General features: G+C 42.0%; 1 long non-coding RNA gene across 1 annotated transcript; it reads left to right on the top strand.

The window, feature by feature from the left end:
- On the top strand, positions 1-25,727 carry LOC141982193 (uncharacterized). The gene is made up of 3 exons (XR_012637983.1): positions 1-41; positions 3,534-3,579; positions 25,583-25,727. It is a non-coding gene; the product is annotated as an uncharacterized LOC141982193 (long non-coding RNA).
- The last annotated feature ends 1,988 nt before the right edge of the window (positions 25,728-27,715 follow it).

Genomic DNA, 27,715 nt, shown 5'->3' on the forward strand with positions numbered 1-27,715 from the left:
GTGTATAAACTAGCTACTTGAAAGGAGTGGCAGATGAGCAGGTAAGGACCAGAACTGTGGGCTCACTTGCATCCTCTGCAGTATCCAGTGCAGCAGAGTGAAACTGCACCTTCTTCAGAGTGCTAGAGCTACCCGCCTGGTATGCAATCTGTCAAGGTTCCTCCCCCACTCTGAACTCTAGGGTACAGATGTGGGGACCTGCATGAAAAACCTCCTAAGCTTATCTTTACCAGCTTAGGTCAAAACTTCCCCAAGGTACAAAATATTCCACCCTTTTTGTCCTTGGATTGGCCGCTACCACCACCAAACAAATACTGGTTACTGGGGAAGAGCTGTTTGGACACGTCTTTCCCCCCAAAATACTTCCCAAAACCTTGCACCCCACTTCCTGGACAAGGTTTGGTAAAAAGCCTCACCAATTTGCCTAGGTGACTACAGACCCAGACCCTTGGATCTTAAGAACAATGAACAATCCTCCCAACATTTGCACCCCCCCTTTCCAGGGAAATGTTGGATAAAAAGCCTCACCAATTTGCATAGGTGACCACAGACCCAAACCCTTGGATCTGAGAACAATGAAAAAACATTCAGTTTTCTTACAAAAAGACTTTTAATAGAAATAGAAGTAAATAGAAATTAAAAAAAAATCCCCCCTGTAAAGTCAGGATGGTAGATACCTTACAGGGTAATTAGATTCAAAACATAGAGAACCCCTCTAGGCAAAAACCTTAAGTTACAAAAAAGATACACAGACAGAAATAGTTATTCTATTCAGCACAATTCTTTTCTCAGCCATTTAAAGAAATCATAATCTAACACGTACCTAGCTAGATTACTTACTAAAAGTTCTAAGGCTTCATTCCTGGTCTATCCCCAGCAGAGAGAAAATATAGACAGACACACAAACCCTTTGTTTCTCTCCCTCCTCCCAGCTTTTGAAAGTATCTTATCTCCTCATTGGTCATTTTGGTCAGGTGCCAGCGAGGTTACCTTTAGCTTCTTAACCCTTTACAGGTGAGAGGAGATTTCCTCTGGCCAGGAGGGATTTTAAAGGGGTTTACCCTTCCCTTTATATTTATGACACAATCAGATAAGATTCCTCCTAGGGACTTCAGCCACAATGCAACTCATAAACACCCATCTCCAGTGTGCCTGAAGGACAGAATCTTGTCCTATTTACTACAAAACTGTAAAGCTAAAAAAGGGAGAATGTGGATTCATCATTAGAACTATAAAAACCACAAACTATTAAATGAAGGTCAGCTATGGCTCTAACAATCGTGAATGTTTCTCTTTAACTGCTAAGCATTTAAGGCCATAAATATGCCACAGTTGTAACAATGAATCCTTCACATGAGACTTTTATAACTTTGTTCCAGTTTGGATTGGATTGAAGGAAACACATTAACTACCAGATAATGAAAATGTCACCTCAAATTCTTCATATGTACTCAAGTCCAATTCTTTCCAATGCCATTAAATTGCAGTTAGATATATTTCATCAGATTCATTATCAGTTTATTTCTGGGATCAAAATTGGGATTACTAAGGAATGGAGTGTGAAAAAAGTTTATTTGAAATTCTAATTATTCTCTAATCTTAAGAATCATTTTGAATCTAAGTAGGCTATCAAATAGCAAGCAGCAAGCCTGTGTATAATAATACAAACATTATAAAGTATAATTAAAATGAGAAAATAGATTATTCCTTAGGCATCTGCCATAATCCTTCAACTTCTGTTAACTGATACATTATTATACCAAAGGAAACCTAAAATGTATGAGAAAATACTCTTTTGACTCAATGCAATCGAAGGAATATATATATATATATATATTAAGTATTAAAATCTTTCTTATGAAACTATAACATTATACTAAAAGAAAGTCCTAAATATTAAATTAAATAACTCATATCTAACCAATGTCTTGGATTATATTCCCTGTGAGAATAATCTCTTTTTATAACAAAAGCTATGAAAAACCCATTGTGAATTTAGAACTTCTCTTCAACAGAAACATAATGCTATTATTTGTGTCTTTAGTTTAGTACAGAATATGTTTTCATAATTAATATTTTTTTACTTTTCAGATTAATTTCAATGGTTGTAGTTGCTTACTTTAACTGTTCAATTACTGAACAACCAAAAACAATATGAATGAATGACAAAGTGAGAGCATGAAAATTAAATACAATGTTTAAACTATCTGGCAATATACCATGAAACAAATGCAGGAAAATAGCAACCATCATACTAGATCAGTTGTCCATCTAGTCTAGTCCAATACTAGCTACCTCAGATGCAGGTTAAAAAAATCTGATAATAGACAGTTTTGGAATAAGATGTCAATGGAAAAAGTTTCTGCCTAAAGCTCGTCAGTTAGTGATTAGTTTATGCCTGGAAGCATTAGCTTTTATATCTCTATTTTTTTATACTGGCTAATGTAACTGTGGCTATTCTCGTTATCTATATAATTGTCTAATCCTCCTTTGACTCTTACTGCATTTTTAATTAGAAAATTCATTTTAAATTATTTAGAAGATACTTATCAATTATTGTTCACAGATGAGTGCGGCTAACAGCCTTGAATGAGGTTGCCTTTATTCCCTCCTGGTCCAGCATAAGATGAGATAATCAAGTTGATATATAAAAATAAGGGTTGCCTTTTAATAAGGGACACGGGATCTATAGCTTCAGCCCCTTTGGGAGGAGACCTCAGCTAAGAGTGTAAAAAACCATTGAGAACACAGCTGAAAATGGAGCATAATCTCCCTCTTTATCAAATTGGCATTGGTGGATAGTTGGGACTTCAGTAAAGCAATGGAGCTAAAACCAGTCTCCTGGTTAGTCAAAGTATAGAGCCAATCCAGAAGTATCACATATATTTAAACATCTTGCAAGGAAATATATGGTAACAGTTGTCGCTGGCCTCTATTCTACATATGTTGGACATTGAAAATTTCTTTTAAGCTTTTAATCTGTAATGTGTGGTGTCTGACCAATAATGAGAAATAACAAAGGAAGAGAGATAGAGCTGGTTGAAAATGTTCACACAGCAAAGATTCCTGCTGAAAAAATGAAGGGGTTTATTGAAAAACTATTCCACAAGGAAAAGGTGTGGTTCATTTGTTATTATTAATTATAATTATATATAATTGAGAGAGAGAGAAAATATTTTTTTCTTTAGATTCAAATTGAATTTTTTCATTTCATTTTTTTTTCATTTTTTTATTTTTGCATCCCCCCCCCCACTTCCTCATTTTCTTCCTTTTCTACCTTCACTAATTTAATTTCCTATGAGAATATTGTAGGGGGGTGGATTAATAAAAAGGAAACCAAAACCAGATTTTTTTCAAAATTGAAATAAAAATTAAACTTAAGCTTCAAAATGAAAGAAACAATTATTTTTTTTCGAAATGTTTCATCAAAAATTTTGAGCAAATTTGGCAAGTAAACAATATAATTTTTTTCAACCTGATCCTAAGACAGGAATAAGCATCTAACAAATTTATTTTCTCTCCTTCATTAACAGGGGAATGTGAGATCTTCAGCTGGGCTGGGTTACAGCTCACTTGCAGGTAATGTAGAGCTTTCTCTAGTACAGCTGTGGGGCCCACACTTGAAAGCTCAGAGAGGACTGATGGTTGAGGAGGCAGAACAAAGTTTGATGTCTGTACCTTAAAAAAGCTTTCCACATTTTCCAGTATTTTGGGGACAGTTTTAAACAATAATTACCCAGAATGTTAGTGTCTTGTTTATTGTACAACTTTAGTGAACTAGAATTTGGTAATTTTCTCACTTTTTTTAATATGGCTTTGTATACTATTATGGGGAATATAGTGTGGATGGAGTCACTACAATATGGAGTAGGGAGCCCTCAGATGTGCTTTGTGACCCTTAGAGAGTCATCTGCCAGGCTTATGAAGTCAGCAGGAAGCACCTTCAGGTGTATATGAACTCATGGAGTTTCCGGGAATACTTATTAACTTTGTGGGGAGTTAAAGTATTCCCTCAGGTTTTTATTAACTTCACAGGGAGCCTTGCAGGGAGCTTTGCAGTGTATAGAATGCCAGTCTCAGTCTTAGACTGCCCCAGGACTATAATGTGTACATGTGAAGCTTTAGAGTATTTGACGTTTTCAAAAATGAATCAAGACACATAATTTTTTGCCCAAATGTCCCAAAATTGCTCCAAGGAGCAATTCCTTAGCCAAGTAAAAGAGGATGAAACAAATTTGGATTTTCTAGGCCAACCCAGTTTTTAGATAGGACTTTCCAAAATCCAGTAGAATAATTTTACTGAAATCAGTCCCCAATGGTAGCATTTTTAAACTAATTAGGGAATACTCTTAATTCTCTTTATCCCAATTTAATTTGTTGAGTTGACTATTCGCTTTCCCTACAATATAAGAGGAACATTAGAAAACTCCTCTAAAAGGTGGGAGAGCCCTGTTAAAATCCTGTCTCCCCCTCCGCCAGTGAGGAGGAAATTGAACCTAGGTCTCCCATAACCCAAGTGAGTGCTCTAATCACGGGGCTAATCCAGACCGGGTAGGCTCCTCCTTCTCTGCTGCTGTCACCATGGAGAAAGGCAGATGCCTAATACATTCATTCAAAATTGGTTGAGGTGCTTCAGCTGCCTGACCCCATGCAGCAGATTTCAGTTTGTTGATCACTAAGGTGAGATATCTGCCAGGATTTAGACAGTTATCTCAGAGAGAGGGGCAAGGTATAACACACAGCTCTACTATTGGCTGTCTTAAAAGGGTACCTATTGTTTGGCATCTCCTATTGGCTGTCTTAGAAGGGTACCTGCATAGCATGCTGGCTTTTGTAAATAACATTCTTAGATGCAGAGCGGTAGCCGTGTTAGTCTGTAACAGCAAAAATAACGAGTAGTCCTTGTGGCACCTTAGAGAGTAACAAATTTATTTGGGCATAAGTTTTCATGAGTTAGAATCCACTTCATCAGATGCATGGAGTGAAAATACAGGAGCAGATATAAATACGTGAAAGGATGGGGGTTGCTTTACCAAGTGTGAGGTCAGTCTAACGAGATAAATCAATTAACAGCAGGATACCAAGGGAGGAAAAATAACTTTTGAAGTGGTAAGAGAGTGGCCCATTACAGACAGATGACAAGAAGGTGTGAGTAACACTGGGGAGCAATTAGTATTGGGGAAATTAAGTTTAGGTTTTGTAATGACCCAACCACTCCCAGTCTCTATTCAGGCCTAATGTGATTGTATCTAGTTTGCAAATTAATTCCAGTTCTGCAGCTTCATGAAGGTCAAAACAACAGACTGGACTTCTACAGAGAGTGCTTCCGTTGACGTGCATGAGCTGAAATTGTGGAAAAGCAGCATCACTTCCCCATAACTTCAGCTGTGCAGAACACAAAACCATCAACAGCCTCAGAAACAACTCTGACATCATAATAAAAAAGGCTGACAAAGGAGGTGCTGCAGTCATCATGAATAGGTCAGAATATGAACAAGAGGCTGCTAGACAACTCTCCAACACCACATTCTACAAGCCATTACCCTCTGATCCCACTGAGGATTACGAAAAGAAACTACACCATCTGCTCAAGAAACTCCCTAAAGAAGCACAGGAACAAATCTACACTGGCACACCCCTAGAGCCCCAACCAGTGGTATTCTACCTGCTACTCAAAATCCGTAAACCTGGGAAACTTGGACACCCCGTCATCTCAGGCATTGGCATCCTGACAACAGGATTATCTGGCTATGTAGACTCTCTCCTCAGGCCCTACACTACCAGCACTCCCAGCTATCTTCGATACACCACTGACTTCCTGAGGAAACTACAATCCTTTGGTAATCTTCCAGAAAACACCATCCTAGCCACTATGGATGTAGAAGCCCTCTACACTGATATTCCACACAAAGATGGACTACAAGCCATCAGGAATAGCATCCCCAATATCATCACGGCAAACCTGGTGGCTGAATTTTGTGACTTTGCCTTCACCCACAACTATTTTAGATTTGGGGACAATTTATACCTTCAAGTCAGCGGGACTGCTATGGGTACCCGCATGGCCCCTCAGTATGCCAACATTTTTATGGCTGACTTAGAACAATGCTTCCTCAGTTCTCGTCCCCTAGGCTAGGCACCTAACTCTGGTTTGTGGATTGCAGAGCTGTTCCTGTAATTTCCTAGCCACCTAAAGGTTAGGCACCATGACTCTAAGCATTGCAATGCCTAAGGCCAAGTCTAAACTATAAACTTACGTTGGTATAACTATGTCATTCAGGGGTGTGAAAAATGCACACCCCTGTGAGCTGTAGCTCACGAAAGCTCATGCTCAAATAAATTGGTTAGTCTCTAAGGTGCCACAAGTGCTCCTTTTCTTTTTGCGAATACAGACTAACATAGTTATACCTACGTCACCCCCGGTGTAGACAGTGCTATTTCGACTGGAGGGCTTCTCACATCCTCCTTGCTAGTGCCTCTCATGGAAGTGGATTAACTACGTTCAGTCCCTTCCTGGATTCTATCCTTATTGTTTTTTCACAGGAAAAGTCATTAGCAAAGGTGTGGGACTGCTATTAATTATAGCTGTAGTGATCTGTCAATTAAATAAAGAAGAATGTTATCGATTACAAATACTGATTTTCACTAATCCTATAGATATAAAGGCCTTTGTTAAATAGGCAACCTAATTTAAAATGATCAATCAAACTCAATTAACCCAGAGTTAAAATAAAAGACTGTAGACCTTTTGATATGTGACTGACAGGTACCTCGTAGTAAATTAGGATTTCAGGATATTTCTTTCATTAAATTTAGATAAACACTTTTATTTCCGCTGGCATTTTGTAGGAGGGTTTATTTTAAATTAGCTAAAGTATGAACTGCATAGAATTGGAGTAGTACTGATAATAAATTGATGATCCTCATTCTCCCATTTTGATTCATAAATGATTTCATGGCTGTACCTGTACTTGGATTTTTCCTTTAATTCTAGGCATAACTCAGAGCTCACCACTCATCTGAATAAGTGTGTTAAAAAATAAAGAAAGAAATGCAAGAAGCATAATTTTATTAATTTTAAGTTATCTATTAAAAATGGGATTTTGAGACCAATGAATAAGTTCGGAAAATTCATGCATGCTCATTCTGCAGCCAGAGTGGATGGATATGGATAAGTCACTTATCTGACTTAATTGTCTTAATGTTGGTAAGTAAAAATAGTCCCCATATTATTATATGTATACCATACTGTACTGAATATTGATGGGACTTTAAAAGATCAGCCAAGTTCTTGCTATTTTCCAGACAGTGGTAACCACAACATATCTACTTCCTTTACTAATATCAGCAAATAGATGCACAATCTCTTTACCTCAATATTTTTTGGACTCCTGGTTTGAAAGTCAGTCCCCAACAGTAGCATTTTTACACTGATTGAGGAAATTATCTTAATTACCTGATGAAATTAAATGTTTTTGTGAGATAAACTTGGTTTACCATTCACTTACCCTACAATATAACAGAAACATTAGAAAACTCCTCTGAAGTGACATCATGATACCAGCAGACTAGAGCTCTCGATCATTCTTGGGAGTACAGCTCTTGCACAGTGAGCCAGATTCTGTCCTCAGAAACACATGTGCAAATCAGAAGTAAGTCCATTAAAGTCAATGGAGTTATTCTGGTTTTACACTAGTGTAACAGTGTAGAATTCAGCCTAGTATTCCTGATAAAGATCCAGATATTATAGGCATGCCTATTTTGGTAGCAAAAGTCCTATCTTATTGATGATAGATAGATGGTCAGGCTATGGCTACAATTAAAATGCTACAGTGTAGACACTCTGTAGTGATGGGGGGGGGGGTTTCTCCCATTGCTGTAAGCAATCCACCTCCCTGAGACAGTAGATAAGCCCTCAGACAGGCTTCTGAGGTCTCTCCTGCTTTCTTCTGCCTGAGGCGTTTCTTAACACAAGGCATTGGATAATCTGCAAGTGAAAAATAAAACCTTGCATTCTTTCTGTGAAATATTACGGAGACATATTGAAATCATTTAACTAAATCCTCTGCAGAAATCTTGGCACTTTTGACCCAGAAAATACAAGCTTCCAATCAGCCATGCAATTAATCTGAATGGTGCATCCATCCCACTGTTAGATTGTAAAGCACATGGATTCATATATCCATACCCTGTAGGTTTTCCTCAGTAGCTGCAATGGCAAACATAATTATCTTTTCAGAGCAATTCAAATATGACAATCATTAACTTTGTTTGTGCAGCCAACTCTAGCTGTTAATGTGACAGGATCGATATATGTTGCAGCAAATTCACAATGAGGTTATTGCTTAAGTTAAGGGGAAAATCTACTCCCAATGCATTAACTCTTTTAGTGTGTGTAATGAATAAATGTAATTAAAGTTAACAGCAAACATTTTCAACATCTCAGCAATTTAATACAGAAGCATAATGAACTTTGTAGTCATAATTCAATAACCAGAACTAAAGTTAGTGGTCAAAGGGAATAGCAAGGGAATGGAAGAGCAAATTAAAATAAAGACAGCAATTAAAGAGGTTAATTAGAGGCAGCAAAATCTGGGTATTGCATTTAATTACATGGTAAAATTCTATTGCATTTAGGCCTTGAACCCACAAGCACTGAATACTTCACAGAGCTTTTATCTTCCAACACAAATCCAAGTGGAGACTATGAGTACCTTCACAAAGGTAACTTAGACTCAGTGTTGCAACACCTAATGTTTAGGCACCTTGCTACTTAGTGAAATCCACAGCCCCAAGTTAGGCACTCAGGTTCTCTATACAATGTGTGGTGAGAGTTAGGTGCCTAAGAATGGGATCTACAAAAGCCAGCAGACTGAGTGGGAAGTCACCTAATCTAGCTAAAGCAGAGACAACTCATGCCTGCGAATAGTGGGGTGGTGGGTAGGGTGGCTGGCTTCAGCAGTGTTACTGAGCATGCTCAGTACAAGCCAAGCAGAAAATCTGGGGGGAGCACATGACCCCCATGTGTCACCTCTGGCTGGAAGGTGGGTCCTAAGCATTAAATCTTAATTGGAACACAAATTTGACCATAGGTCTCCTGCATCCTAGGTCAGTGCCCTAAATACTAGCTATGGAGTCATTTTTTATCTCTCTCTTGACCATTAAATGTTTGATTATACAAAGTGGAGCAGGTTCAACAGGAAAGTGTCCTGTCCTAGAATATCCTACAGTGGTTAGGGTCCTCATCTGTAATGCGGGAGATCCAATTTAAAGCTCCTGCACCACGTCAGGTATAGGGAAGACTTGAACATAGGTTTTCTGCATCCTGGATGAGTGCATTAACACTGGAGTGAATTAAGCAGGGAGCTATTTACTGTAGTGGCTTTCGTGAATCCCATTCTGAGGCACTTCTCTCTCCTCATTAATTGCACAGGGAGCCTAGGCACCTGATTCAGGATCTGTGAATCCCAGTTATTTTCGAGATTAAAAAAAGTGCTCAGTGGTGACACTGAGCACTGCTATGCCTAAGTTTCTTTGTGAAAATAGCCCCCCATTCCTTCCCACCCTCTGGAAAAAAGGTTAACTAAAGAAAACGTAAACTTTTTCAATAGCCAGCCCTAACCACCTAGGTAACAAGCATTGTACTGGGAAGGCCATCTCTTTTGGAACATAGGCTGTGCCCTACTGGATCAGATCACTTGTCATTCAGCTCTTAGATCTTGCCCCTCCCACCAAAGACCAGTACTTGTCTCTTCAGATGAAGGCAATATTTCCCACCCCAATTGGCTCTGGAAAACTGGGAAATGTTGTTCATGAAGACAGGGAGAGAGAGTGATTATTTTCTGAACTTTGCAAAAATCACTTTATGCCTTGAAGAATGAGATAGGATTATCCATATTTTACCATGAACACCTAGAAGTGTAATTAAAAATATCCATTCCCCTGTTAAATGCAGCTGGGGAATGCATTTTTCAACACTGAGGGTATGTCTACACTACCCGCCAGATTGGCGGGTAGCAATCAATCCTGCGGGGATCAATTTATCGCATCTAATTTAGACGCGATAAATTGACCCCCGAGCGCTCTCCCGTTGACTCCTGTACTCCACTGCCATGAGAGGTGCAGGTGGAGTCGACGCGGGAGCAGCAGCAGTTGACTCACCGTGGTGAAGACACCATGGTAAGTTGATCTAAGTACGTCGACTTCAGCTACATTATCCACGTAGCTGAAGTTGCGTAACTTAGATCTACCCCTCCTCCCCAGTGTAGACGAGGACTGAGTATCTAGTTCTGTAAGCCAGTATTTAAATAGGGCCATAGAAATATAAGGGCTACTACAAGTGTGTGTCCACACTGCACATAGTACTCCAAAATGTAGGAACTTCTTGAGGTTATTTTTTATTATTTTTTTTTAAAGGGGGTCAGATGTGAATGTGTTAAGTAGGATAAAAATGGCCTCAAGACATTTGTATATTTACAACTTCATGCATGTAATCATTTGTGGTCTTGATTTTCATTTCCACTAAGACTTGTTCACATTGCTCTGGCAATGTTAAGTGACCTTATTGTTAACGAGAATCAGGACCTTTTGTTTCCTTTTTTTTGTATGCCTTACGAGTTGCAAGAATAAATGATAGAATGAACAAATGCTAACTTCATTTGCATTAAGTTTGTCTGGAAAAATTAGCTCACCATGTAAAAATTGTATTATTTGCTCTCACAATTAATAGTGGGGAAAAATATTATCCATAAATAAGGCTACGATTTAGCTACGGGCATTTTTAGTAAAAGTCTTGGACAAGTCACGAGCAATTAACAAAAATTCACAGCCCCTGTCCTCTCCATGACTTATACTATAAATACCCCTGATTAAATCTTGGGAGGCTGCTCCTGGGGGAGTGGAGGATGCTGCTGTGGGCAGGAGATGGGGCTGGGGCAACAGCTGCCAGGGCCGCCAAGCAGCGGCTGCTTCGGCCGGTGCGGGACCGCTGCCAGTACCACCAGCAGTGGCTGATCCAGCCGCCCGGGACCACTGATGGGGTCCATTCACAGCGGCTGCTCTGGCAGCCCAGGGATGATGGCCAGGGGTCGCCAACAATGGCCTCTCCAGCCGCCTGCAGGGTGCCGACAATGGCTGCTCTGGCTTCCCAGGCACTGCTGCCAGGGGCTGCTGACTGGAAGGCCTATGAGTGGAAATAAGAGGGTACATGCTTAGTAGAGTTGGTCAAAAAAACAGGAAAATTATTATGTAAACGACTTCAGTCATATTCTTTTCTCACAGTTTAAACTGGAACAATTTTCCATTTCCTACAAAATTTTTATCATGTTTTTTCAAAGAAATTTGTTACCAAAATCTCATTTTTAGTGAGAAATCACAATTTGTTTAGTAAGCAAAAGTTTTTGATAATTATTTCAGTAAGAATTTTGATAAAAATATTACAGTACAAATATCATGGAAAATCTCTTTAATGTCAGTAATTTTTACTAAGTTTCACCTTTGAGTAAAGCCATTTTTCAACATCAACAATAAGGAATCCAAAATATTCATGATGAGGATCATATTTCTCTTGGACATACCCTGCCCCTTTAATTTTTTTTTACATTTATGAATAAAGGATAAAGCATACATGAGTCCCTGGGACTTACTACTACTTTGTGCAGAGGATTGTGCTTAACATTTAACCTTCCCTGTCCCAACACATAGAACAGGATTGACAAAGGTATTTAGGCATCTGTAGGTGCCTAAACCCAAAATTTGATCTTCAAAGAGCCCACCTATCTCTGTAGGCACCTACATTTCTTCCAATAAAGTCCCCTATGTTTTTGTTGTTGGGCATACACACTGCCACCTAAGTTCTGATGCCCACACACCTAACTAATGCTTAAGCAAACCTATCTCACTTGTGGGGCCTGATCCAATAGATGTTCTCAGAGGCCACCTAACAGATATGGTCTTGTGAAAAACTACAGTTGTTGTGCCACGGTATAACGCTGACTTATTCAGGCCTCACAGATGAGTTAGGCAGAGGAACACCTATCTTCCCCAGATCTGTGCATCATTCTGGGGATTAGGAATCCAGACACCTACAGTGAAGTTGCAGAGTCCATGCTCAGAGGTAGAAAGAAGGTTCAGGGGCACCTGAACAGAGGTTTTATCTACCCCCGGTGGAGCCTGATTCTGAGATTTAAATGCCTAAAGTGGCAGTTAGGCGCCTAAATCCTTTTGATAATCTAGCCTTGTGTTTATTGACCTTTTAACAGTAGTTTTTTACTAGGCTACTTTACTAAACTCCATCACTTCCTTTAAAACACTTTATCTGATGGAGTTATTGGTTGTTGTTCCAAATTACTTTAAGTCCTATTATTATTTTTCTTATAATAATTGTTTCTTGTGCTTATTGTATTTGTTCATGTCACAGAACCAATGTTCATATTAATTAATTGTCACAGATTGAAGTGTCATTAGAGGAGGTTTTGGAATTAATTGATAAACATAAGAGTAACAAGTGACCGGGACATGATGGCATTCACCCAACAGTTCTGAAAGAACTCAAATGTGAAATTGCAGAACTATTAACTATGGTTTGTAACTTGTCCTTTAAATCAGTGTCTGTACCCAGTGACTGGAAGATAGCTAATGTAACACCAATATTTTAAAAAGGATCTAGAGGTGATCCTGGCAATTACAGTCTGGTAAGTCTAACGTCAGTACCGGGCAAATTAGTTGAAACAATAGTAAAGAATAAAATTGTCAGACACATAGAAGAACATAAATTGTTGGGCAAAAATCAACATGGTTTCTGTAAAGGGAAATCATGTCTTAGTAATCTATTAGAATTCTTTGAAGGGATCAACAAACATATAGACAAGGGGGATCCAGTGGACATAGTGTACTTAGATTTCCAGAAAGCCCTTGACAAGGTCCCTCACCAAAGGCTCCTATGTAAATTAAGTTGTCATGGGATAAGAGGGAAGAGCCTTTCATGGACTGAGAACTGGTTAAAAGACAGGGAACAAAGGGTAGGAATAAATGGTAAATTTTCAGAATGGAGAGGGGTAACTAGTGGTGTTCCCCAAGGGTTAGTCCCTAGGATCAATCCTATTCAACTTATTCATAAACGATCTGGAGAAAGGGGTAAACAGTGAGGTGGCAAAGTTTTCAGATGATACTAAATTGCTCAAGATAGTTAAGACGAAAGCAAACTGTGAAGAACTTCAAAAAGATCTCACAAAACTAAGTGATTGGGCAACAAAATGGCAAATGAAATTTAATGTGGATAAATGTAAAGTAATGCTCATTGGAAAAAATAACCCCAGCTATACATACAATATGATGGGGGTAATTTAGCTACAATTAATCAGGAAAGAAATCTTGGAGTCATCGTGGATAGTTCTCTGAAGACATCCACGCAGTGTGCCGCGGCAGTCAAAAAAGCAAATGGGATGTTAGGAATAATTAAAAAGGGATAGAGAATAAGATGGAGAATATCTTATTGGCCTTATATAAATCCATAGTATGCCCTCATCTTGAATACTGCACACAGATGTGGTCCCCTCATCTCAAAAAAGATATACTGTCATTAGAAAAGGTTCAGAGAAGGGCAACTAAAATGATTAGGAGTTTGGAACAGGTCCCATATGAGGACAGATTAAGGAGGCTAGGACTTTTCAGCTTGGAAAAGAGGAGACTAAAGGGGGATATGATAGAGGTATATAAAATCCTGAGTGGTGTGGGGAAAGTGAATAAGGAAAAGTTATTTACTTGTTCCCATAATAAAAGAACTAGGGGCCACCAAATGAAATTAATGTGCAGCGGGTTTAAAACAAATAAAAGGAAGTCCTTCACACAGTCAACCTGTGGAACTCCTTGCCTGAGGAGGTTGTGGAGGCTAAGACTATAACAGGGTTTAAAAGAGAACTAGATAAATTCATGGAGGTTAAGTCCATTAATGGCTACTAGCCAGGATGAGTAAGGAATGGTGTCCCTAGCCTCTGTTTGTCAGAGGGTGGAGCTGGATGGCAGGAGAGAGATCACTTGATCATTACGAGATAACTAACTCTGTGGATGAGGGGAAAGCAGTGGACGTGTTATTCCTTGACTTTAGCAAAGCTTTTGATAAGGTCTCCCACAATATTCTTGCCAGCAAGTTAAAGACGTATCGGTTGGATGAATGGACTATAAGGTGGATAGAAAGCTGGCTAGATTGTCGGGCTCAACAGGTAGTGATCAATGGCTCCATGTCAAGTTGGCAGCCAGTATCAAGAGGAGTGTCCCAAGGGTCGGTCCTGGGGCCAGTTTTGTTCAATATCTTCATTAATGATCTGGAAGATGGCGTGCACCTTCAGCAAGTTTGCAGATAACACTAAACTGGGAGGAGTTGTAGATATGCTGGAGGGTAGGGATAGGATACAGAGGGAACTAGACAAATTAGAGGATTGGGCCACAAGAAATCTGATGAGGTTCAACAAGGACAAGTGCAACTAATTCATCCCAGCCAAGGCTTTGTTAAGCCGGAACTTAAAAACCTCTAAGGCTGGAGATTCCAACACCTCCCTAGGTAACCCATTCCAGTGTTTCACCATGCTCCTAGTGAAATAGTGTTTCCCAATATCCAACCTAGACCTCCCCCACTGCAACTTGAGACCGTTGCTTTTTGTTCTGTCATCTGCCACCACTGAGAACAGCTGAGTTCCATCCTCTTTGGAGCCCCCCTTCAGGTAATTGAAGGCTTCCATCAAATCCCCCCTCATTCTTCTTTTCTGCAGACTAAATATCCCCAGTTCCCTCAGCCTTTCCTGGTAAGTCATGTGCCCCAGGCCCCTAATCATTCTCGTTGCCCTCCGCTGGACTCTCTCCAATTTGTCCACATCCCTTCCTTAGTGGGGGGACCAAAACTGGATGCAGTACTCCAGGTGTGGCCTCACCAGTGCCGAATAGGGGAGAATAATCATTTCCCCTGATCAGTTGGCAATGCTCCTACTAATACAGCCCAATATGCCATTGGTCTTCTTGGAAATAAGGGCATACTACTGACTCATATCCAGCTTCTCGTCCACTGTAATCCCCAGGTCCTTTTCTGCAGAACTGCTGCTTAGCCAGTCGGTCCTTGCCTGTAGCGGTGCATGGGATTCTTCAGTCCTAAGTGCAGGACTCTGCACTTGTCCTTGTTGAACCTCATCAGATTTCTTTTGGCCCAATCCTCCAATTTGTCTAGGTCACTCTGGACCCTATCCCTATTCTCTATCGTATCTACCTCTCTCCTCTATCTGCTTCAGCACAGATACTACTTACCCTAGTAATTAAGATATCTAAAGGAATTGCATATCAAAATGCTATTTTAACATCGTAATCGAAAAGGGAACACGTTAGCCTTATCAGCAGCCATTGCAAATATTTAGAACAAATAAGACATTCCCATTAATGTCTTATACATTACATTTGAAGTCCCTTCTTCTGAGAAATAATATAGCAAAACTATCTTAACAGTTATGATTCCAGTGATACTTTTAGACTGCATATTTTGCATACTTTCTTTGCATTGATGATTCTAGGGTTTACTGCATTTTAAAGGGTTTTATACTTCAGGATAAAAATCTACCCTTGTTTCATACATTTTCATTTTAGAGAATTCTTTTTTTTTTTTTAGTTAAAATGGTTTGAGCTTTGAGGACAAATCTTCAACAATTTGTCTAAAGATCGTCTCCCCCCCCCCTTCATGCTTAGTGCTACACAAGATTCTTTTGTTAAATTATATTTCCTCAATTTTATGTGTATGTGGTATAACTATGCATATGTCACACTTGTGTTCATCCTGTTGACTGTAACAGCTTCAAAGGAACTGCCTGAGAATCAAAAATGTGTAGTAGCATAAAATAAAATAAAATAAAAAGTTAAGAAAACTCAGTCAAGCAAAACTGGAGCAAACATGCTGCCTGACACAAAACAATAAAATTAAAGACACTGCCATGGATGACTGGTAAGATAAAATAGCTAAGTGTAGTACTATGCATCATTGACCAATTTGAGTCACCTTGTTACAATTAGACCAGTGATTCCCAAACTTGTTCCGCCACTTGTGAAGGGAAAGCCCCTGGCGGGCCGGTCCAATTTGTTTACCTGTCGCATCCGCAGGTTCGGCTGATCATGGCTCCCAGTGGCTGCGGTTCGCTGCTCCAGGCCAGTGAGAGCTTCTGGAAGCGGCGCAGGCCGAGGGACATACTGGCCTCCACTTCCAGCAGCTCCCATTGGCCCGGAGCAGCGAACCGCAGCCACTGGGAGCCATGATCAGCCGAACCTGCGGATGCGACAGGTAAACAAATTGGACCGGCCCGCCAGGGGCTTTCCCTTCACAAGTGGCGGAACAAGTTTGGGAACCACTGAATTAGACATATGTGCTACGACTCCTATGCAGCCAAGCAATATCAACAGGAGTACTCACATGCTTAAAACTGCACACATGCTTAAGTGCGTTGGGGCTTGATCCACAAGGGGATTTAGATACCTAGCTGCCATATTTATGCACTTATGTTCAGAATTTAGATCATCAAACACCATGCTCAGCTGCCACCCGTACCTGTAGGCACCCAAGTTCCCTAGGCACCTATATTTCTGCAGGTAAGCATGTGCATGGCCATCTAAGCCCTGATGCCCAGGTGTCTGAGCTTATACCTAACTCCAGTCTGAAATTGATAAACTGGACATTCCCCAAACTATCTGTGATAAATGAAGGGGGGAGGGGATTGACCCCTTTTATGGACACCCAGCCAGCCAGTTAGCTATAAAGTCCCTCTTGGTGGCTGTTTTCTGCTTGCTTTACCTGTAAAGGTTTAACAAAGTACCCCAGGTAAAGGAAAGGGAGTGGGCACCTGACCAAAAGAGCCAGTGGGAAGGCTAGAACTTTTTAAAAATGGGAAAAAACCTTTCCCTTTGTCTCTCAGTTGTTCTCGCTTGGCTGAAGAGACAGGGACAGCAGGAATGCTGTGTAAAGTTTGAACCAGGTATGAAAAATTATCTTCCATACCTAGAAGGATTCAATGGGACAGGGAATGTTTAGATAAACGCAATCAGGTTTATTTCTTTATTTTGGCTTGAGGATTTCCTCTGTGCTAAGCTCAGGTATTTTTGTTTTCTTTTGTAATATTAAGCTGGACCCCAGAGAGCCATTCCTGGTGTTTAACCCCTTTTCAGTTGCTTTAAAACATCTAGCAATAGCCTGATTTTCCAGATGTGTTTCTTTCTTCTTTTTTTAATAAAATTTACCTTTTTAAAAAAAACCTGATTGGTTTTGTGTCTTAAAAGGTCTGTGCATATGTTTTTCAATTAGCTGGTGGCAACAGCTGGGTTTCCCTTTTGTTTGTTTTGTTTGTTTGTTTCCCTGAGGGAGGGGTGGAAAAGCCAAGGGGCCTCAGGGAAAACTTCCCAAGTGAGTTTTCCCAGGATTTGCAAGAAGCAGTTTTTTTCACTTGGGCGGTGGCAGCGTTTACCAAGCCAAGGTCAGAGAAAATCTGTAACCTTGGGAGTTTAATATAAGCCTGGAGTGGCAAGTATTAATTTTTAGAATCCTTGCGGGCCCCCACCTTCACCTGGTGCCAGAGTGGGGAATCAGCCTTGACACTATCTCATCTGTGAGACCCAATCTGGTAGGCATTCTCTGAAGTCACCTGGGGACACAATTACCACACCAGGCCCCTCTCTCTCTCTCTCTTTCTCTCTCTCTCACACACACATACACATACACACACACACACAAAGCTGGAGGAGGCTCTTCTCATCCTCCTGCCTGATTATACGTTAATGTTTAAAGCACTCACCCAGGCTGTAGACTACCCCTGTTCCATCCCCCATTTGCCTGATTCAGAGCAGGAAATTAAATACAGGTCTCCTCCTCCCATGTGAATGTTTTAAACCCTGGGCCATGAGGTATTCTGAGGGCTTGCTCAGCTTCTCTTGTTGACACTGTTCCACTTTGTATAAATATTTATTCATTCGACCAGAAAGAAAACAAGAGTGTCTATAGTTCACTGGTAAGGTCACTCACCTGGAATGTGGGAGAGTCAGGTTCAGTCCCTACTTTAATTATTTTGTACAAAGTGGAATAGCTTCAGCTGGGGAGACTGATGGCAAGTCTACACTTAAAATGCTGCATTGGTGCAGCTGAACCAATGCAACTGCACCACTGTAGTGCTTAATGAAGACACTCTACACTAAAGGGAGAGAGCTTTCTCATTAGCTTACTTAATCCACCTCCCCGAGAGGAGGTAGCTATGTTGGTGGGAGAAGCTCTCCCGTTGACATTGCATTGTCTACACAGCTGGTTTGGTTGGTATAACTGTGTCGCTCAAGGGTCTGGATTTTCACACCCCTGAGGGATGTTTTTATACCGATTATAGGTCTGCATTGTAGGCCAGACCTGAGAGTTATGTGCTATCTAATGCTTCACATCCTACTGGCTATGACACTCTTTTGGGAGGGGCAGATTTAAGTTCAGGTGACTGCTCTTCTCAGATAGTGTGGGGATTTGAACTTACATCTTCTACAGCCTGGGTATAAGGGTACATCTGGCACCCAGAAATAGGTGCCACCCTCTGGCCCACCAAGTCCTTTTTGGGCTGAAGGGGAGACTTAAGCCATGTCTACACTACAGTTTTAAGCCAACCTAACTTATGTGGACGACCATTAGCCACTTTAATTACATCAGCTGTGAATGTCCATGCAACGCTCCTTGTGTTGGTGGAGTGCAGCCACAGTTGGTGCTCTTGCAGTGACAGAGAGAGTGTTCTGTCATTGGTTGCTATCCTCTGCTGCTGGGAACAGATTGCAGTGGATCATGGGGGCATGTTCACCATCCCATGATGCAGTTCTTTCCGTACCATGATTTCATGGGCTTTGGACTTCATTTTGTGCCATTTTTGAAAAAAAAAACAGTAAATTGTGCACCTGCCATCTCTGCCTGAAAGCATGGATCCTGAATAGTTGACCAGTCTGTTGATGAGCGTTATGAACACAACATGGCTGGTCCTTCAATATTTCATGAGCTGTGAAACAGAAAGTGAATCTATGGTGGCTGTCCTGCTGTGTGCAATGGAAAGAAACAATTCAAAATTGCTGCTGGCATTTACGGAGCAGCTGCACACGGTGGACCATCTGTACTGTGTGTGGGAAACAAGCACTGAGTGGTGGGATCACATACATCATGATGCATGTGTGGGATGATGAGCAGTGGCTTCAGAATTTTTGAATGTGCAAAGCCACATTCCTGAAACTGTGTGTGGAGCTCATCCCAGCCCTGCAGTGCAAGGACACCAGCATGAGAGCTGCCTTCACAGTGGAAAAGCGAGTGGTGATTGCAGTGTGGAAGCTGGCAACTCCAGACTGGTACCGGTCTGTTGTGAACGAGTTTGAAGTTGGAAAGCCCGCCGTAGGGGTTGCAGTGATGCAAGTGTGCAGGGCCATTAATGGCCTCCTGCTACAAAGGACTGTGACTCTGGGTAATGTGCAGGAAATACTTGATGGTTTTGAGACAACGGGAATCCCTAAGTGCAGCAGGGTGATAGATGGCACACATATCCCAATTTTGGCCCCAGACCATCTTGTGATGGAATACATCGACTGAAAGGGCTACTTCTCCATGATCTTGCGGGTGCTGGTGGATCACCAGGCCCGTTATACTGACATCAATGTGGGTTGGTCAGGGAACCCTAGGCTGTTTAGAAAGCTGCATGCTAGGACTTTCCTTCTGGACCAGAAGATTCCAATGGGTGATGTGCAAATGACCATAGTGATCCTGGGAGACCCAGCCTACACCTTGTTCCTGTGGCTCAGAAAGCCTTACCCTGGGAACCTAGACAGCAGTAAGGAGCATTTCAACAACAGGCTCAGCAGGTGCCGAATGACAGTTGAAGTGCCTTTGGCAGATTAAAAGGTCACTGGCACTGCCTTTTTGGCAGGTTAGACCTCAATGAGGAAAATATTCTGATGGTCACTGAAGCCTGCTGTGCTCTGTATAGCATTTGGGAAGTGAAGGAGGAAAAGTTTCCCCAGGGGTGGATAGGCTGACTGCTGATTTTGAGCTGCCAGATACCAGAGCAATTAGAGGGACTCAGCAGGGGGCTATTTGAATCAGGGAGGCTTTGAAGGAGCATTTTGTCAATGAACCGCAGTAACGTGTCTTTATGTGATGCATTTGGTCAGGCAATGTTTACGTGCCACCTTGAATGACTCTTGTAAAGGTTGCTTCCTGAGTTTTAATTGTAGTGAGCAAATGTTCCTGCCTATAGCCACTGTGTTTGAATTTTAGCAGCAACTACCGTGTGCAAATAAAGTCTTATTTTGTTTCAAAGAGTACACTTTAATTAAAGGATAAAACACATATTTTATGTATGTATGCATGTATGTATTTATTTATTTGCAAACGGGACATGGCAATGAGGGGCAGTCTCTCAGTTAAGGTTCTCATCACTGAGTGTAACTCCAACTTTCATCATGAAACCAGTTTCTAGGGGTGGAGTGCCAGGGGTACTCTGACAGAACAAGAACATCCAAGGAATGTTTGGGAAGGGCATGGAATGGCATTCTGTATTGGCTTCAGGGGGAGTCATGCATGGATATGCTCCCACCACAGTGCTCTGAGGGACCTGAGCATCTCTGTTTGGCCCTCCAGTAGCTTTATCATCTGCTCCTGTCAATCTACCATCCACTCTTTCCCCTGTCTCCTTTCCAAGCTACCTAGCCTGAGTTTTTCATTAACTGTCTCCCTCCATGTGCTTGTTTCACTATCTGCTGTATGTGTTGCAGCACGTCGCAAAACATTTCGTCCTTACTCCTCCTGGTTCGCTACCTTGTCTGATGGAGGTGCTCCACCAGTGACTAGGAGTTGGTCCTCAAGAGCACATCTGCAGAAGCTAAAGAAACAAATAACAGAGATAGTATTGTGAGTGCACTCACAGCCATGAATCACAAATATCACATGCAGCTCTTTCTTACTGTCCCTTGGCTAGCACACAGCTCGGCAAGCATCCATAATATGGTGATTTTGGCAGGGGGAGGAGGAATGTAATTGGGAATGGGCAAGAAGGGACAAAAGGTCTGGGTTGTTTGTGAAGAGGGTCACTACATGCACATAGGGAGAGTGTTCTGAATATTGGGACTCTTTTCCACAGGCTGGGATAATCAAACCCAATATCTCACTCCCGAGGGTAACGCAGGATGCAAGGGTGCACCTCTTGCATGAGTGCAGCTTCAGACCAGGTGCATACGCTGCTCACCTATGTGCTCTTTGGTCCCTGCAGAAATAATTGTGGCTGGGTTTCCAACAGTAGGGGGATAAATAAGGCAGCTCTGCCAAGGAACCTTCAACAGAGGATTGCAGAGTACCTACACAAAAGTTTCCTAGAGATCTCTGTGGAGGATTCCCAGGACAACCCAGTGTACATTAACAAACTTATCTGATGGCCCCCACAGTGTAGCTGCAGAGGTTCTGTTGTTAATTTCTATCCTTTATTCCTCCTCTACCATATAACAAAATAAATGAGACCTCAATCTCCTATCACTGTGCAGTCACCTTGATCACCTTGATCGACTGGTCCTTCAGCCCTCATATATATTGCGCTGATCACAACACGTCTTCCATTCTTCTCTTATTCTAGCCTTCCTTCTCCATGTTGGCCATGCCTTTTCACAATAAAATCTTCCCATCTCTTTGGAGGTTGGCCGAGTGTTCATTTCAGTTCCCGTGGGTACCACTTGGCGACAGCTGCAGTCCATTGATTATCAGTGAGCCTAGCTATATGTCCAGGCCATTGCATTTTACTGTACCTGCTTTCACCAGTGATGTTCTGCACTCCACTCTGCTATCTGATCACTTCCTTGGGGACTCAGGCACAGACTGAAATCCCTAAAGTTCTTCCTTCCATCACCCTCTCCATGACAGACAGTTGTTGTTCCTCTGTCTTTGTCAGTGCCCATATTTCTCTGCTGTACAATATTTCTGGCAGTACTGTTGAGCTAAAGAGATTGGTGGATGTTGCCTTGTTGATTTTTTGTTGTAGGGCATCCTTGATAGAATTGAATGTGTGCCAACCAGCTTTTTTTCTTTGTGAGTGTTCACCTTCCTGATACTGTGCAGTATCAAAGCAAAATGCATGCTTACCAGAGCTTGCCTCTCTTGCTTCATGAGCACCAGAGCCAGAGCGCTGAGACTGGCTAGACCACTCCAGAGTCAAAAATAGGTTATGGCTTCCATGCCCCTGGACAATCCTGTCGCATGTCCCACTTCTAACTCCACTTCCTAACAACCAGGTCATCCTAGGGCTTGACTCCAGTGCCCCCAAAGTATCCACAGGGCTCTTGGCAGTGGCGGTGGTGTTGAATCCAAGGATGGCATGCAGCTCCTCATGACTCCACGTGAATCCAAGATGGCATGTCTTCAGCACTGCAACAGAGCAACGGCTGGCCTCCCTTGCCTTCAGGTATGCTTGCCTTAGCTCCTTGATTTTAGCAGGCACCGCTGTGTGTCCTCTTTATGTTTCTTCTCCTGCATATCGTCAGCAATCTGCCTGTAGATATCAAAGTTTCTAAGGCTTTAGTGAAGTTGCAACTGCACAACCTCCTCTCCCCATGGACCCAACAGATCCAATAACTCTGGTGTACGCCGGGGGGAGCATGTCTGTTGAGGAAAGTCGACATTGTCAGCTGGGAAGATGCTGTGTTAACAGTCGATGCCGAGCAAACAGAAGAGCAATTTCAAAAATTCCCTGGCCTTTAAACAGGAGAGAGGCACATACCTGTGTACCTGCAGGGCAGCGAGTTCAAACTGCTTACCGGAGTGGTCATGATGCTCATTGTGGGACACCTTCTGGAGATCAATTAGGGCAACATAAGCAATCACAGTGTCTACACTGATGTTGTGTCACTCTAACCACATTGCAAAAAGCTCTATGCCTCTCATCTAAGTCATTTTATTTTGTTGGCATAGTAGGGGAATTACATCGGCAGTAGGAGCATTTCACTGTGTATACCTCCGCTGTTTTGTCAAAAAAAAGTTGACTTCTGTCAACAAAACTCTGTAGTGTACACAAAGCCTTAGTCCATACTTTCGCTTCTTGGCATTTCTTATTGACTAGCTTAGGTATCTTCCTGTTCAGCATGTTGGCTCTTTTTTTATTCCATTCTTAGCTATCTAATTTTCCCCAGGCATTGTATAGAGAGCCTGGGTGCCTGAAGCAGTGCTGTGAATTCCACTGGGCATCAAGGAACATAAAATTAAATGTTGCAATATCAAGCCTGAGTCCCCTTTTCTGGATCTAGCCCTTACTGTACTGGGATCAAAGTAGCTGATCAGGCAAGCTTCCGCATACTTCTACTAAGGTGCTACATGCTCTCATCTCTTGAAGTCGATAGGAGTTGAAAGTACTAAACAGTGCAAAATAGGTGTTTCTGCACACTACAGGATTCGGAACAAATGCAGTGGTGTCTAAACAGAAGTGCTGTTGTCCACGTTCTCCCATCTGACACGTAGAACAGGAGACCTGTTAATATTGTTGGAAACTGATTCATAGTAAAGTGAAAGCTAATGTTTTGGAGGAGGGGAAGGGGTTTTCTTCAAATGCCGCTGATTGTCAGGAATTGTATACTAGTTGACAGCTATTGAAATTGATTGTCCTTAATGAGCAATCTCTTCATGATGGCTGATAATGTTACTGATGCACCCATTCTACCATAGTCAAGTGTGTGTTAGCTATTGCATATGCAGCAACCTGGTTGTAAATTCCCTTAACTAAAAGAGAAGGATTAATACATACCATATTATGATTAAAATCTGATTTTTTTTTAAAAAACATACCTCTGAACTGCTGGAAGCACAGCAAGATTTCTAAACAGATAAAACTAAGAACAATTTGTTTAAACAAAATTAATTTTACATTTGCTTATTTGAATCATTGTTTATTTTTTATGTAAGGATTTGTTTTATTTTATGACAGTTTAGTTATCTATTGCTCTGGAACCTCTGAAAATGCAGCAGATATTTTCAAGTAAACTATGAGATTTTATTTTTAATAGGACTTGAGGTCTGAATCCCTTACGCAGCTTTGAAAATCTCAGCCACTTCAATTAAAAAAAATAATTTTAAGTGAACAGTGTTTGATCTTGAAGCCTACTCCAGCAATGGTCTGAAAAGAAAACTATGGGTAAGCCTATTGGCAAGTGAGAGTGGAACACAAAGGGGAAAGAAGAAAATGAAAATGAATGCATTGAGCTACTCTGTAGATGTGTGGATTCTGCCATCCTTACTCATGGAGGTAATTGTAGATTAAGATGCTATTCTAATAAGGGTATTAGAATCTGGCCCAGGAAGAAATAGAGAAGTATAAAATATATGGCTATCAAAAAGATGCAGCTATTTAAGGGGAAGGAAATAAAAACAGCTGTGAGTGGAAAAGGAAGTTATCAGTAAATAAAATGTTTCAAATAATTCAGGACAAGCTCTTAAATCGGATATAGGAAAATCTACTGATAAAATGACTGAGTACAAATTTGTGCTATGTGCAAGACCATCTGGAAACAATGTGTATGGCACAATTCAGCATTGGAATCATGACACAGGTAAGATGAATTTCTAATGGTTATTATCTCTTATTCTGGTATTCTTATACCTCCTTTCAAGATAGTTTTAGTGGGGTGGGAAGAGTAAAAGTGGCTATAACTGCTGACCAGTTACATAGAGAGAGCTGTATGGCTGTACACTCTATATGGATGGAATGGCTGTACACTCACCTTCACATAAAGTGTTTCAAGCAAATGAGTATTATTCTAATTGAACTGCACTCTGCCTTCTAGTCATTGCTTCCTAAGATCAAGGCTTGTCTTAGAAATCCACACTATATTGAAATTTCAGTAGAATAGGTGACCAATGGCACTTTAATTAGTTCAGACTCTAGATCAATCAGTTCTTTCCTGGTACTTGACATCTCATGAGCATTTGACATCATTGATTCTTCTCAGTTCATCCATCCTCCCCTAACCTATGTTGTTTGTCTCTTATTAAAATTGTTATTTTTAAAATTTATTTGCATGTGACAGTGTGGAATTTTCATTTATCAGAATACAATATAGTTGCTTTCTAGCGCTTTCTGTGACTACTGCATTTCTGAAGGTATTTTAGGAGTTTTTTTTCCTGAAATTCAACATTGAGTAACAATAGTAATGAACTATATTTCACCCTAAATTGAGCAAGAAGAAAATAAGGGGAATATTTTATCACAATGCAATTTATACTGGTGATGTTTTCTCACAGTTGGACCAGATAGTCACTTCATCACTCCTATAATCTTGCAGTATGTTCACTTATATCCCTGCTTCAGCAGAATTTAGGTGTGCATTAGATTTAACTTTGAGATGTTCAGTCACTTGCACTAATTATAGGGCAATACCATCTTTTCCTTGAACTTCCCTGATTACAGTGCTTGAAAGAAAAACAAAACTCAACAGTGATCAAAATCTTTCCCAGGCAGAGCTGGATGAACCCTGTGCACATTGTTTGATCCAACTCTTCCAAGTAATTGATACTGTTTTGTTATCCCCTCAGGCACAGCTAAAAGGGGGCACTCCACTATTCCCACTCATACCAGGAGAAATGGTGGAGGACCTGGCAGTTTGAGAGCTACTGAGCCATAAGCTCCAGAAGAAAGTACCTATGAAAAAGTGTTTCCCCAATTAATGATTGATATGGGTGAGAGAGATAAAGAAGGAGGATGATTTTCACTTTCACCAGGTGTGTAAAGAAAAGATTTTGCTTTTTGCTGTTCTGAAAAACTTGCCACACTTTGGATATAGACTTGCCATGAAAAACTGAAAAAGGGCCAATGGGGACTGCGGGAAGCAGCACGGGTCAAGGGATGTGCTGGCCGCCGCTTCCTGCAGCCCCCATTGGCCTGGAATGGCGAACCGCGGTGATCGGCCAAACCTGCGCATACGGCAGGTAAACAAACTGGCCCGGCCCGCCAGGGGACTTACCCTGGTGGGCTGTGGGCCAAAGGTTGCCAATCCCTGGTTTAGAGTTAGAAATTCAACATGGCGGTCACAATGATTCTCTATGGAGGACATGGGGTTAGATAGAGTTCAATGGGGAATGATTAGCAGATGACAGAACGAGGAGTAATGGTCTCAAGTTGCAATGGGGGAGGTTTAGATTGGATATTAGGAAAAACTTTTTCACTAAGAGGGTGGTGAAACACTGGAATGCGTTACCTAGGGAGGTGGTAGAATCTCCTTCCTTAGAGGTTTTTAAGGTCAGGCTTGACAAAGCCCTGGCTGGGATGATTTAACTGGGAATTGGTCCTGCTTTGAGCAGGGGGTTGGACTAGATGACCTTCTGGGGTCCCTTCCAACCCTGATATTCTATGATTCTATGATTCTATGATTCAGCATATCACCCAAGACCTCAAGGGAAGGATCAGAGGGACGATCTATGCTAATGATGACCTCAAGGGGAAGATCTATGCAGGAAGGGGAGTATCTAGAAAGGATGAGAGTCTATGCAAATAACTGGAAGCTGACTGGCTGAGCCGGTCTAATTAAGTAGGGAGGACCTATGCTAATGAACTGGACTTGAGAGAGCAACCAGTATATAAGGCTGACGACCAGCTGGCTCAAGTGTATGGGTGTGTATGGTACCTGAGCTGCAGAGGTGAAAAGAACAAAGCTGAAGAAAAAGCAGAATATTCCGGAAGCAGCTACCTGCCGAAGCAGAGGCAGCTGAAGCTTCCAGAAGACAGTAGCTTCTGAGGCAGCAACAGCAGCTTCATGGTAGCAGCAGCAGAGGCAAGGGAACTATAGGTACGAGGGGTGCTGCAGCACCCCCAAGTTTCACTGTGAAAAGTTTGCTGGTGCTGGTGCTGTCAGAAGGAAGATAACATTTCCTGATTCTTGAGATTCTTTTTTTGAGAATCCCAGAGCTGTGCTGCACCCCTGTGGTGTGTGGCGGAATTGCATCCACATGGCTTTTGAACACACAATGACCCGCAATAATAGAGCAATCAAATTAATACTACACTGCTGTCTGTCACAGGGGCAGATGTGGGAGATTTTAAAGCTCACATGGTTGCAATGGGGCCCGGCTGCCACCGGCCCCACACTTGGGGCTTTGCCCCCCCGCGCCTGGGGTCCCAGCTGCAGGACCCATGCCCGCGACTCTGCCCTGGGGTCCTGGCTGACGTTGGCTGATCCTGCACCCAAGACTCTGCTCACGGTCCAGTGCCCAAAGCTCCGCACTGGAGGCTCTGCTCCTGGCCCCGTGCTTGGGGGCTCAGCTTCTCCTGGCCCTGTGCCCAGGGTCCCGGGCTGCCGATGGCCCTGCACCCAGGGCTGTGATCACAGCCCCATGGCTGGGGTCCGCACATGGGTTCCCAGCGGCTCCGGGGGCTCTGCTCCTGGCTCCACGCCCTGCAGCTCAGCTCCTCCTGGCCTCACACCTGGGGTCCTGGCTGCTGCCGTCCCCATGCCTAGGTCTCTACTCCCGACACCAGGGTTCCTAGCTGCAGGACCCATGCCTGGGACTCCACACGCAGGGTCCTGGCTGCTGCCGGCCCACCCCATGCCCCGGGCTCTCCTCATGGCCCCGCGGGGGTCCCAGCCTTGCCCCTTTACCTCTATCCATTTCCCCCCCTCTGAGAGCCAGGGCCCAGTATAAAGTTTGTGGTGGGGATCCCTGGCTTTCAGC

This window comes from Natator depressus, chromosome 1 (genome assembly GCF_965152275.1).
Source record: "Natator depressus isolate rNatDep1 chromosome 1, rNatDep2.hap1, whole genome shotgun sequence".
Lineage (NCBI taxonomy): Eukaryota > Metazoa > Chordata > Testudines > Cheloniidae > Natator > Natator depressus.